The sequence below is a fragment of the Embiotoca jacksoni genome, unplaced genomic scaffold (genome assembly GCF_022577435.1).
Source record: "Embiotoca jacksoni isolate LCO1_2020_lvr unplaced genomic scaffold, fEmbJac1.0.p SCAF_15, whole genome shotgun sequence".
Taxonomy (NCBI): Eukaryota; Metazoa; Chordata; class Actinopteri; family Embiotocidae; genus Embiotoca; species Embiotoca jacksoni.
Window position 1 is genome coordinate 9092428 of NW_027185285.1, and position 12049 is coordinate 9104476.

Consider the following 12049-nt stretch of genomic DNA (forward strand, 5'->3'; position numbering starts at 1 on the left):
CTTATTGTTGACTTTGGAAGGGCTCCAGCCACGGTGACCTTGCAGAAAGTCACAGTCACAGGTGCAGGAGTGTGTGCGTGTGTGTGTGTGTGTGTGTGTGTGTGTGTGTGTGTGTGCGCGCGCAGGCTCAACCATCTGATACGAGTGTTTACGGGGAGTGGCAGGAACGAGGAAGCAAAAAGCAAAATGAAGTGCCACGGAGATAAAGTGTCCTGCTGACAGCCTTAGAATAAAGACTGTTTATGCTCGACTCACATTTTTAGTTCGAATCGGAACATGAAGTCCTTGCTGTTGATTTCTGATGCGTACTTGAGATCAGCGTGACGGGACGTCTTCCCTGAAAAGAGGACACGGGAACAGAAACATATCACATCACATGCATTTCCAGCATTTGCATACCAACAACAAACATTTGCTGTTATTTGTATGTTCGTTCACAAATGTTCAATTAAAAATTGTATTTGCTGTGGAGCCTGGATGAGGTTGGCAAAACATCCAGCAGAAAAACTATACAAAAAAAACCAAAAGATATTATAAAATGAATTATCTGATCTCAACAATTTTCTGTTGATCCAGGAAAAACATGTCACATTTTCACGTGATGTCATCTCAAATAACATATTATTGAAGGGACATTTCGAAATCTTTGCTTACAAAGTGAAACAGCACCTGTAACTTATAAACTGTGTGGAATACAAAGGTTATATGTAATAACAATATGAATATGAGTTTTGTTCAAATGTTCGGGATAATTTACAGTGTTTACAGTTAATGCTGTCAGTCAGTCTGGATTTAAAAACAACAACAACAACATTTGAAATTGGGGGACACAAGCTGATTATCATATCAGCCTTGCTTGAACTATTAAAAACAATTACAGTTTCATTCACGTTTCTTAATTTCATTGAGTCAACTCGCATGTAATAGGTTATCATGTAAATATAGTATTGCATATGTACAGCCTCAATATTTGGCATCTAGTCTCTGACCTCGTCCCTCACTAAAACAAAAAGACCAGGCACGGCACAACAAGATGTGGAAAGTGACCAACAAAATAACACTAATCTGATTTTTTTATAATGTTTATTCACATTTCTTAATCTCATTCACCAAAGGCTGTAACATGCATATGAGCTCACATAATCCCCCAGTAAGGTCAACCTTCCCTACAACAACAACTGCGAGGTTGATAATCATACCGGCTCATTTGTTTCTCTTCACGCAGCTTGACTTTGTGTTTATGTTGCTTTGCCCTAACTAAATCAGAAGTTACATATCTGTCGGGTTTCAAGCTGGGGCAGTTATTATTATTAAAGCAGGTATCTTCACATTTTTCACACTGATCAAAAACAATGCATATTTAGTAAGATATTTTTGTTGGCTTGCTACAGTTATCTTCTTCGCATTTGTTGTCATTCCTCTGTCGGTACTGATATCTCGGCGGGCATCTATGTAGAGGTCTGTTATGGTGCATTGCATCTCCAAGGCCTTTAGTGTGGGAACAGCATGCACCGTTTTCATCACAACTGCAATAGAAAACATAAATACCCTTATTTAGTGGCACCATTATTTGAATCAAGGGTTGTATCATGATGTTCCACTGCATTGAAAAACTTCAAATCAGCAAACTGAAAAAAAGCAACATATTAGTGAATTCTGCCTCTGTCAAATCCTGGCTGAAAAAAAGCCTTTGAAAAGTGACAAATTAAACGCTTCCATCCTTCTAATTATTATTATCTTTATATGGAAGTCTCCACTAAAACCTGTTACGTGCTAAAACGTTTTCACAAGTTACCATCTGGTGTAATCTTGTGTCTTTTGACGCCTGACAGCCAGAGTTTCAACCAGAAATAGATATTAGTCAATCAGTCCTTTGTGGGTACCAGTCTGCACGCTGAAAGCAGCATCAAAATGTAGGTCAGCTCCACCCACTCTCTTCAACACCACCCCACCTTGCTTTCACCCTTCCACCAAAAAGGTTGGCGAGCAGCGGAGCCTCAAATGAACCCAAGGCAGAACAACTGAAGCCGTGGGGTAACACAGAGTGGGCGATGAGGGTGGGTGGGGCATTTGATTAAGAGCAAAGAGAGAAACTCCAGCAAGGAAGGGCACGCTAAAAATTCTGATTTGGCCCTCCTAACATGGCTCTCTCTTTTGGTGCCCCCCCCCCCCTTTCTGACTCCCCCTCCCCCACCCCCCTCCCTTTTTTTCCTCCTGGACTTCTGAGGAAATATCTCACTAGCTCCAAGAATCCTGACCATATACAGCAGCCGGTGGGATCGCAAACCAGCAGACTAAACTGCAGTCACGTGTCACAGCTGGCTTTGATTCCGCCTCGGTGGCCGACTGCAGGAATGTCATGTCCATGCGGCGACCCCTCTTGTGACTGACCGTTATCCACCAGCAGGTTTCGTTCGTTTTCCACAGTGTTAATGCAGCGCTGTGAGTGTTTGCATTTGGGACAGAAACAAAGCCACCTTTTAGGGAAGAAACAAAGTTGCTATTTGATCTACAGGGGTGGGCTTGAGCCTGAGAAAACGGAGAGAAGGGCAGGGTGATTTTTATGTTCTCCTGAGACAGGAATGTGAGCATAGACTCACTTTGGGGCCCCCCAGCAGCAGCTGACCGCACGGCTGTGGATGGGTGACTACAGCCTTCCCTTATGAGTCTGCTGCTCAGGACAGTGTGTCACACACTGAGAAAAGCCCACTCGCTCTCTCCGGTGGGTGTGCCGGAGCCATTAAAAGCCTCACGACTGAGAGGAAGATTCAACATGACGGAGAAGTTAAATCATAGGTTATGACAGAGTGATAAAAAAAAAATACTAAGAGGAAGGAAAATGTTTTTGAGGTTGCGCTGATGAGTCATTGTCTTTAAGATAGTGCCATGCTTTGAAACCTCATGAAATGAGAGGAAAAAATGAAGTGTATGTGAATTTTGATGCCGATAAAGTAGCTCACTTTTTCATGATGATTTCAAATATACAGGATTTTAAGACCTCGTGTATTCTCCCTTACATTCATGCACCACAAAGTCAAGTTAATAAAAGGCCAGTACACTGTTCCAGCTTGATTAAAAGTATGCATCCTCCAATTTCAGCGTGACCTCCACAGTAGTAGAAGGCATCAATCGCATATTGTGAGCCGTTACATAAGAGTCGACTACAGCAGCAGGGCGTCGGCATCACTGCAGTTTACAGAGGAAAGGAGATACGGTGGGAGGGAAGAGGAAATAAACCTCGGAGAAGGGTCTTCCAGTGAGATCACTAAAATAGGATCTTAAAGTGGAGAAGATAAACTGTATTCTGTGGTCAGTTACGTAACCCGCTACAAAAAGGACCTTTTGTATTAGACTGACTGCACAGAATAATGCAATCAAATTAACTGTGGCCTTTGCAGAGATCACACACACACACACACAAAAACAGATGCAAGAATTCAAAGAGGTTGTTCACACGGAGAACAACTGGTTGGACAGCGGTTATATTTCTTGACAAACAGGCAAAGTGCTGAAGCAGTACATGTTTTTCTGTGGCACCTTATTCAATTCTCATGCATAGATGCACCCTGACCTCCATCCAGTAACTCACACAAACGCATGCATAACGTCGCAGCCCTTTTGACACACATCTTTTGCTCACGCTGTCTGTTTTTCTTCTCTCCCGTTGTTGTCAATCACACATACACATACACTCCCACAGCTCCAGAGTATGTCACGATGTAACTGATTCTTCTTCCCACACAGAAAGCCACTGAACCAAGTTTCTTATCCAGTTCAATCTAGTTTGTCACAAAGCAGCGAGCAACAGGCCTCAAGTGAGCGAGACCCGAGAAGATCGTGAGCAGACATTCCAGAGAGCCTCGTGTAAGATTATTTCTGGGTTCAGGTGTCCAAAAAAAAGAAAAAAAAAGAAAAAAGGTTCAGGTTCAGAGAGGTCAAGGCTACACATCGCTAGATCGGCACTGCGAGGGGAAACGGCCCAAAATTCACGGCCAAAACAGACGGGATGGAGACGCAGGTCGCCCATATTGGAAAAATGGGTTTCAGGCTAGTTTTTGAATGGAAATTTGGGAAATGCAGTTACTTTTTGTTGTTGTTTTAACCCTGCCCTTAAAAAGGAGGAAACAGGGAGTCTGGCTCTGTTCTAAGAAGAGCTGGGATTTTAATTGACTTTTTAAGTATGTCAAAATATTATCAACAGAGCTGTAGAATAAGACGATGTCATTTATATCGATATAGTCACAACCCGTTACTTCTCTCATTCTCTCTCTCGCTCTTTCTGCAACTCTTTGGAGCTTGTTGGCAATAATGGTGTAATTATCCACAGAACAGCGTCACCTGAGCCAAGCGGTTGCTAGGTGGTCATTACGGACTTCTGGGTGTATTCTTTGAAGCTCTGACGAATCCAGTTGCCTAGCTAATGTTCTATAGTTACCACAACATTAATGTCGCCTGTGATAAGTATAGATACCGCCTTCCCACCTTGTGCACCTATGGTTTTTAGTTATAGTCCTTGTATGTATCCTTAAGAGTCTATTCAAATGTTCAAAAACTGCACGTTTCATTGAAAATAAATAATTTGTCTTCCCATCACGAAATTGAGTGTTGTAATGAGATAAACTTGAAAAAATATGAACTTAAATGTAAAAATATCTTCTTGTGACCTTTAATCCTCATTTCTGTTCGTATGTGCACTTCAGCAGAAAGTGCTTTTTCGCACCTAAATAGTTTGATTACAGCGCACGCACAGAAGCCTGAATGGTTCAAACTATTCAGTCATTCACAAGAAAAAAACACAAACGTTTGATACGAATTTGAAAGAAATAAACCCCAGTCGATACAGCCTGCGGTGCCGACCCAGGAAACTACTGGGTTGAGGCATAAGAATTCAAATGCTTTGAAACCTCTCTGTAAGGCTGCTTTTAGGTACGATGGTGTCTTGAGCTACATGCTGACATCAGCATGCTAACATGCTCAGAAATAAAAATGTAATATGCAGCTCAAGACTCTTGTTTAAGAAATAAGTAGGAATCTAGCAGGGATGTCCAACTCCTGTGAGATTCATGCAAACCCTGGATGCAGGTGCAGAGCGACTATCCTTTTGCCTGACATGTTGCAGGATGTGTTATAACCCCCCTCCTCTTAATGACGATGGCTTCCTGCCACAGACAAAGAACTTGACCATGAGCCTGAATTCCTCATAAGTCTCCATGTGGATCTGCTTTATTGTGCCAGCCAGTCACTTGCTCTCAGACAATAGCAGGCCTTGTGTCTTAGACGAAGTCTCTGTAGGTCACCATCGTTTTCTCTCACATCGTACCCCACCAGCATATCTCCACATCTTCCCTCACCGACTGCAACACATTGAAGAAAGCAGCAGCACGTGCATTTGGGAGGATGAATGACAGACCCATGGAGGAAACTCAACTAAATTAAATGGGATTCATATGGTATATTATACAACAAGTAGCTCCGACCCAGAGATCCGATTGGCCAACTGTAAATTTGGAGAAATATCACATCGCCTTCTCAATGGGAATATATAATTGGAATTGAATTTCAAATAATATGTAAAATTATGTTGTTTCTACAGGTTATAGGCCGACTAATTGTGACCCATTTGGTGAAATCTGGTCTGCTTTGGTCCTTATTTGTTGCTCCGAGCACCCGTACCGTATCACTACAGATAGCCGCACATTCCCATCAGCGGCTAGCTTGACCTGATATGTTCAACACATGACACTCATTTCTGTTGCTAGGGTCGTTGCTATGAGTCGGACTACTTCCGTTCATCCGTTTAGTTCATCCTTTGGACTAAGTGAACAATTGTGCCAAGTTTGAAGATATTCCCAAAAGGGATGGACAGACGGCCAAACAACCCAAAAACATAATGCCTATGGCTGGCGAAGATGCATGATAAACAATATTAACCATGGTGGCTCTAATTCTCCATTAATGTGACGTTATAACAGAGCCGAAGCAAAGAAAGCACCAGTCAAACCTCAAAAGGTGCAAAGCAACCTGAAAACAGTGATGGAAATATGGCATTTCTGTTGGTTTCATTCAGCTGTTTTTATACAGTTGAACGAAAACGCTTTTCATGATTTTTTTTTGCAAAATAATTATTACATGTTATATAATCGTATAATGATATTGATACGTTCACATACGCACGCATACAACAAAGGCCATGTGCCAGAATCTTTTTTTGTTTAAGAACTTGAAGAAATTTTCTTTTAGTCATTATTTTGAATTGTATTTACACTGGAGACTCCTTTTCCTTTACCATTATCAATGATCTGCAAATATATCAGGATGCGAGAAACGGCTGTTGCATAACCATCGAGGTCAAATTGTTTATATACTCAGCAGACACGCAGCCAAGAGCCGAGGAGCACAAACTCATTCACAGTCTGTGTGTGACTCTGACGCAATATAACCGAGACAGTTTACCACTCTTTCCTATGAGTTACCTGTAATTGCAATAATTGGTCATAATCACTCTGTCTTAAATTAAAGCAGACAACACAGTTTATGATGCATTTCTGACTCGGCAGTCTCTTGTTACCGCAAGCCGAGGGCGAGTAACATGGACAAAATTATACCAGAATAATTATAACTGCGCTATCTTCATGTCAATATGGGACAAAATTTATAACATAGAAGTGTTTTATGATAATAATATGGTTTTCAATTATAGTACCGCGTGTCCTCATTTTTATTGGAGATTTTAGACTTGCTCTCCGAGTTTGGTTAATTATGAACAAATGAATCATTGCACAACCTTCACACACACACACACACACACACACACACACACACACACACACACACACACACACACACACAGTATCTTATGGCTCCCTGCGCTTCTGGGAAAGAAACGCTAAATATGTGTGTGCTTGTTTGGTGCCACGTGAATTGCTGGTTAAGTAGGTCAGTCAGTAAGTCAGGAGTGGCAGGGAAGGAGTGCACAAACCCAGGCTAACTCCATTACCTCATACAGTGGATTAGTGTCAACAAGCCCATCCATCTGTCTCGAACCATCCTGGTTCAAGTGACCGTAAGCAGAGCAGTGGGGACTCTTGTTGCTGTCCTCTTGTTTGGGCCTGAAAAAAAAAAAAATCACACAATCACACATATAAATCGGTAAGCAATGCACACAAATCTCCAAGTGTGTGTATGTACCTACGAGGTAACACACACACACACACACACACACACACACACACACACACACACACACACACACACACACACACACACACACACACACACACACACACACACACACACCTGGTGGTCGACAGCACACTGAGTCAGGCCAATAAAGTTACACCTGTAGCCCTCTATGCTGAATTAGTGCGAGCAGGCAGCAGACAAAAGGAGCACTTCCTGTTTCTTGTATAGTGTGTCAAAGGAAGAACTGAACAACAAAAGAGAGGGAGGGGGGGCTTCCTGGAGCAATAACCTCATAAACAAGCTTTCAGGAGTGTTTCGACTGCTGACAAAAACATATACAGGAAGTGTCCAATTGCAGCTTCTCGGGTAAAGTGAGCAAAAGAAGAAACATGCTTTTAATCATGCAGAAACACTGCAATGAGGAGGTTATTTGGTTTAAATGTTTCATTAGTATTTTCACAACTTATAGATTAGATAGCTAAACTCCACTACTATTCAACACCTGAACCTCTTAGTATGCCTATTTATAGATCTTTTATATCAGACACATCCTTTTACCTCCATTTGGGTCTCAACCAACGTCTTTTAAAAACGTGTTTTATCTCCCGAATGCTCTAAAGTACTCACTAACAATATCTGATGCCTTTTTTTAGAATCTTTTCTGAGTAAAAAGCAGCAGGAGGAGGCCAGAAACACTCATCATGTTTGGATGTGCATTAGTATCTTGGTTGTGTGGCACATGTAAACATTTTATCACGGTTTGAAGAAACCTGGATGTACTACCTGGAGTACTCTGACAGAAACACGTTAACACTTTATCCAGGTTTCTGATCATCCTCTGCTCCTAATGAACATTTCGTGGCTGAAATGTGAGAAAGGAAACCTGAATACTGTTATGAAACAACAATATGAATAATCAGATTTCTCAGGGTCCTTATAAAAGCGGTAATCTGAACATGATCAGGATCAGATAGGACACAAAACCGGGATTCCAATGTGCACATTAATGTACTGTAGAGTGAAATACAACAATAAAGTTGTGTGCCATAAAACCAAAACAATGAACAAAAAGATTTAGTGGAATCAGGCCATCATTTTCTGTTTGTTTGTCGCTATGAGTGACCCCTTGAACAAACCAGTAGTTGTTCATTGGTATTAAAACTGAGGGTTGCTCTGATCAATCGGCCACCAACCTTTATGGGCCAATACTCGTTCTAAAAAGTTTGATCGGTGGTTTCTATAAAGGCTGATCAGATGATGTACAAATTCTCACGACGCACTGATAGCATAATCAGTCTGGCAGTTGTTGCAGCATTTTGAAAAAGGTTTTCTTTCCGTTTTCCTTGTTAATAAAAAGGCACAAGGACAGATTTTCCCAACGCCCAAAGTACGAGGGCTGATGTCCGATGTATGCTTAATTGTTCAATGAAGACATAGAACACAGCGGCAGCAACATCGGCAGCCCAGCATCATTGCAGATGAACTTCTCTCCCTATCAGAGCCAGTCAGAGACAGACACTTGTGTTTTGGCAAGGCAATAAAAGTCACTTTCCTGCTCCTGCAGCACCAGCCTACCTCCGTGTACCGAGGACAGGAGTAGATAGCGAGTGACTTTTCAGCACAGCAGGGACTACTGGGACACACTATGGATGAGAGGAAGAACAAGCCGTCTGCTAAAATGCAGTGATAGAAAATTCTGCCATTGATGCTCAAAAAGTAAACTCTCTTTCTCGCAGCAATCTGCTTCCAATAATCAAGCAGGCCGCTATTGTTTATGGTGTGTCTCTGAGAGCGAGAGAGAGAAATATGTTGCACATGTTGCCTGCCAATAAATAAACAGTTGTCTAATCCTCATACTTTCTCAGTTATAGTGGTTTTAACAAGAGTTCAACAAATAAATAATGCTACAAGATACATAAAAGGCTTCAAGTAATCCTATCAACCGAAAACGCTTCCATCAACAAGTGATTGACCCCAAGTCTTGATCGGAGCAGCCTTAATATGAACATTTAACAGGTGGGAAAAAGGATCTGGAGCAAAATCCAGTTATTAAACACTTATAACAACGTATTCAGCATTTATTCGCAGCTTCCCGACATGTAGACCTGCAGTACTATCAAACACAAAAGGATAAATACTGGTCAATGGAATTTTTCAAATGCTGTTATTCTTGATATATTTTTTTATAACTGATCAGGACAATATTCAATACTATAACAAAGCCATTAATTAAAACACTATATACATTGCCTAGCTAACAGAAACACATCAATTACCATCACATAACCAGCCCCCGAGACTGAATAAGTATTCAGGGTTTTAAATGAGCAGATGTTTACCACATGTTTGAAATAAACTGCCTGGGCAATGTTGCATTTAGCAGCACCGGGTCACACTGGTTGTGAAGCAAAAAGCTCGAGGGCTCGCTGAAAGAAAAGAGCAACAGATCACAGAAGGAAAAAAAAAAAAAGAATGCACATTAAAGTCAGAGATCCTGAAGACTGATACACTGAAGGGAAGAAAAAAGAAAAAAGAAAAAAGAAAGGAAGTAAAGCAGCAGAAGTGGGTCATACGTGTACACACTAACAGCAGCGGAGTCAGTTTACAGTCAGGGCCTCCCTGCTCCTCCCCGCCACTCAATCCTTCCTCCTCTAATCCAAACACCTGGAGGGGGGGGGGGGAGGAGGGCGAGCAGCAGGCCCCATGTGAGTGGTTGCTCACATGCAGCCAGGACTCAACGTGTTACAGTAACACCTTTACTGGGGCCAAGGCGGGCGGTTACGTAAAGCGGGGCCAAGGCGGGCGGTTACGTAAAGCAGCCTCACGCGCACGCGTGCACGCACGCACACACACACACACACACACACGTGTGTGTATATATATATACATATATATATGTATATATATATATATATATAAATACAGAGCCGTTGTGCCAAGGGCATGGGATCAGATGGGTTGGTCGGGTTAGCAGATGGGTAGGGAGCCAATTGGATGGAGAGGATTCAAAACCTCAACTGTTGTTTGAGTTTGCCGTTTCACTTGTTAAAGTGTGCCACCATCAGCTCCGCTATTGTTAACACGCCAAGTTGGCTGCCAAAGAAACATAAGGCGCGAGTAGTTTACATTCAACAGGTCTATCGGAAGTGTGACGCGTGCAGAGGACGTGACAAATCTCATTTACGAGATTAAAAAGATTTTAACAGAGTTTGGACATATTTCTGAGAAATAGATTGGTATGTTGTAGTCTGAGGTGTCTGGCTTTGACTGACATGTCTGGAGTTGCGGAGTTCAGACAGGCAGACAAACAGAGAAGAGGCCCCGTAGTTAAACACACCCACACAGACAAACTGCATTTCCATAAGGCTGCTGCAAAGTGAGAAAGACAGGTTAAGCTGGGATTTCAGCCGGAGTATGTGGGTCACTGAACCTGTAACGCCAGGGTTGGGTTTTTTTTAGACCCTCTCATGATGTTGGTTGTGACAAATCACAGTACAGCTGCGTTTGTTTAAACACTCCATTGTAGATTCACCTTCTGCCTCAGTCATGAGCAAGTAAAAGTTAGAACAGCAAAACCAGACGAGTCTTCGTCAGAGCCGGAGAACATGAAACCTTTTTTGGTGTTTCACCCTGAGAAAACTGAGCTGGGTGAGAGGCCTCCCAAATTTCATTTGACCTGCTATCCTGTCCTCACGCGCCCACTTTTCCAAGAAGTCCTCTCGCTTCCAAAATTCATAGCAAACCTTCTTTCTTTTTTTTTTCTTTTTTTTTTTCCAACCTCTTAGGCAACTGACACAGACACAGACAGATCTTTATTAATAGCTGCTCCCACGTGAGCAGTTATGACGTGTTTACATTTAGCTCAAGCAAGAGTCTGCCACGAGTTGCAACAGAGGCAGTGCTAAATCGTAAGCAACAAAAGAAACTCTGAGTTCATCTGGACATAAAACAGCAAAAAATAAATATAAAATCAAGAGATTAAAAACTACGGTAAAAGGGGACTGATGTGAAACGAAAAAGGAGAAAAAAAGACCCTATTGTGTGTTGCTTTTCAGGAGAAACTAGGTTATCCACATATACTTAAATCAGAGAATAAAAAATGGCTGCCATTGTCCGCGAAGCAACAGGCAGAGCTGAGGAAATGGGTGCGTTCTTGGTAAAACAGAAAAAAAGCCAGGCTCGAAGAAAGAGTGGGAGAGAAGGAGGAGAAAGGGGGAGCACAGCACTGGGAGTGAAGGCTGGGAGTGTGTTGTCGGAGAGCCATGTGCTTGCGAGCGACTGGACTGAAGCTGCTCATGTCACCGTATGACTCACACTGGAGGAGGCCAGTGCTCCACACAGCTCCATTCACATACACACCGGCAGACAACGCGTAAATCCATCTATAAAAGCTATATGTGCAGAAGTGCGCCCACCGGCTAGAAATAGACCGGCGCACAAACGGGCACAAACGCACACTGAAGCGACACTTGCCAACGCGCTCAGTACCACGAACCGGGAGCGCGTGGGAAAGACGGTTCTGATGTCCCCTCCGAGTCGATGAGGACAAAAAAAAGAAAAAAAAAAAATATGATAGGGAGCGCGTTGAAGTCGAGGCCAAAATAAGGAAGACGCACCTCGAAGCCGTGTCAAATAGGTCACTGCAGAGCCTTCTCGAGCTGAACACTTCTGGAAAACAGCTTGTCTACCGGCACAAATGTTCTCCTGCAACAAATATTGTAAACAGACTTTTGGCATAAAATGTCTTATTCACTCCAGGTCCTTTTGCCCAAATGTTATTACACTGACTCACGTTTCCACTGAATCATGGGCTGAAAAATTTCCAGTGTGGGGTTTTCCTAAGAGCTGCATAGTTTCACATTTATAG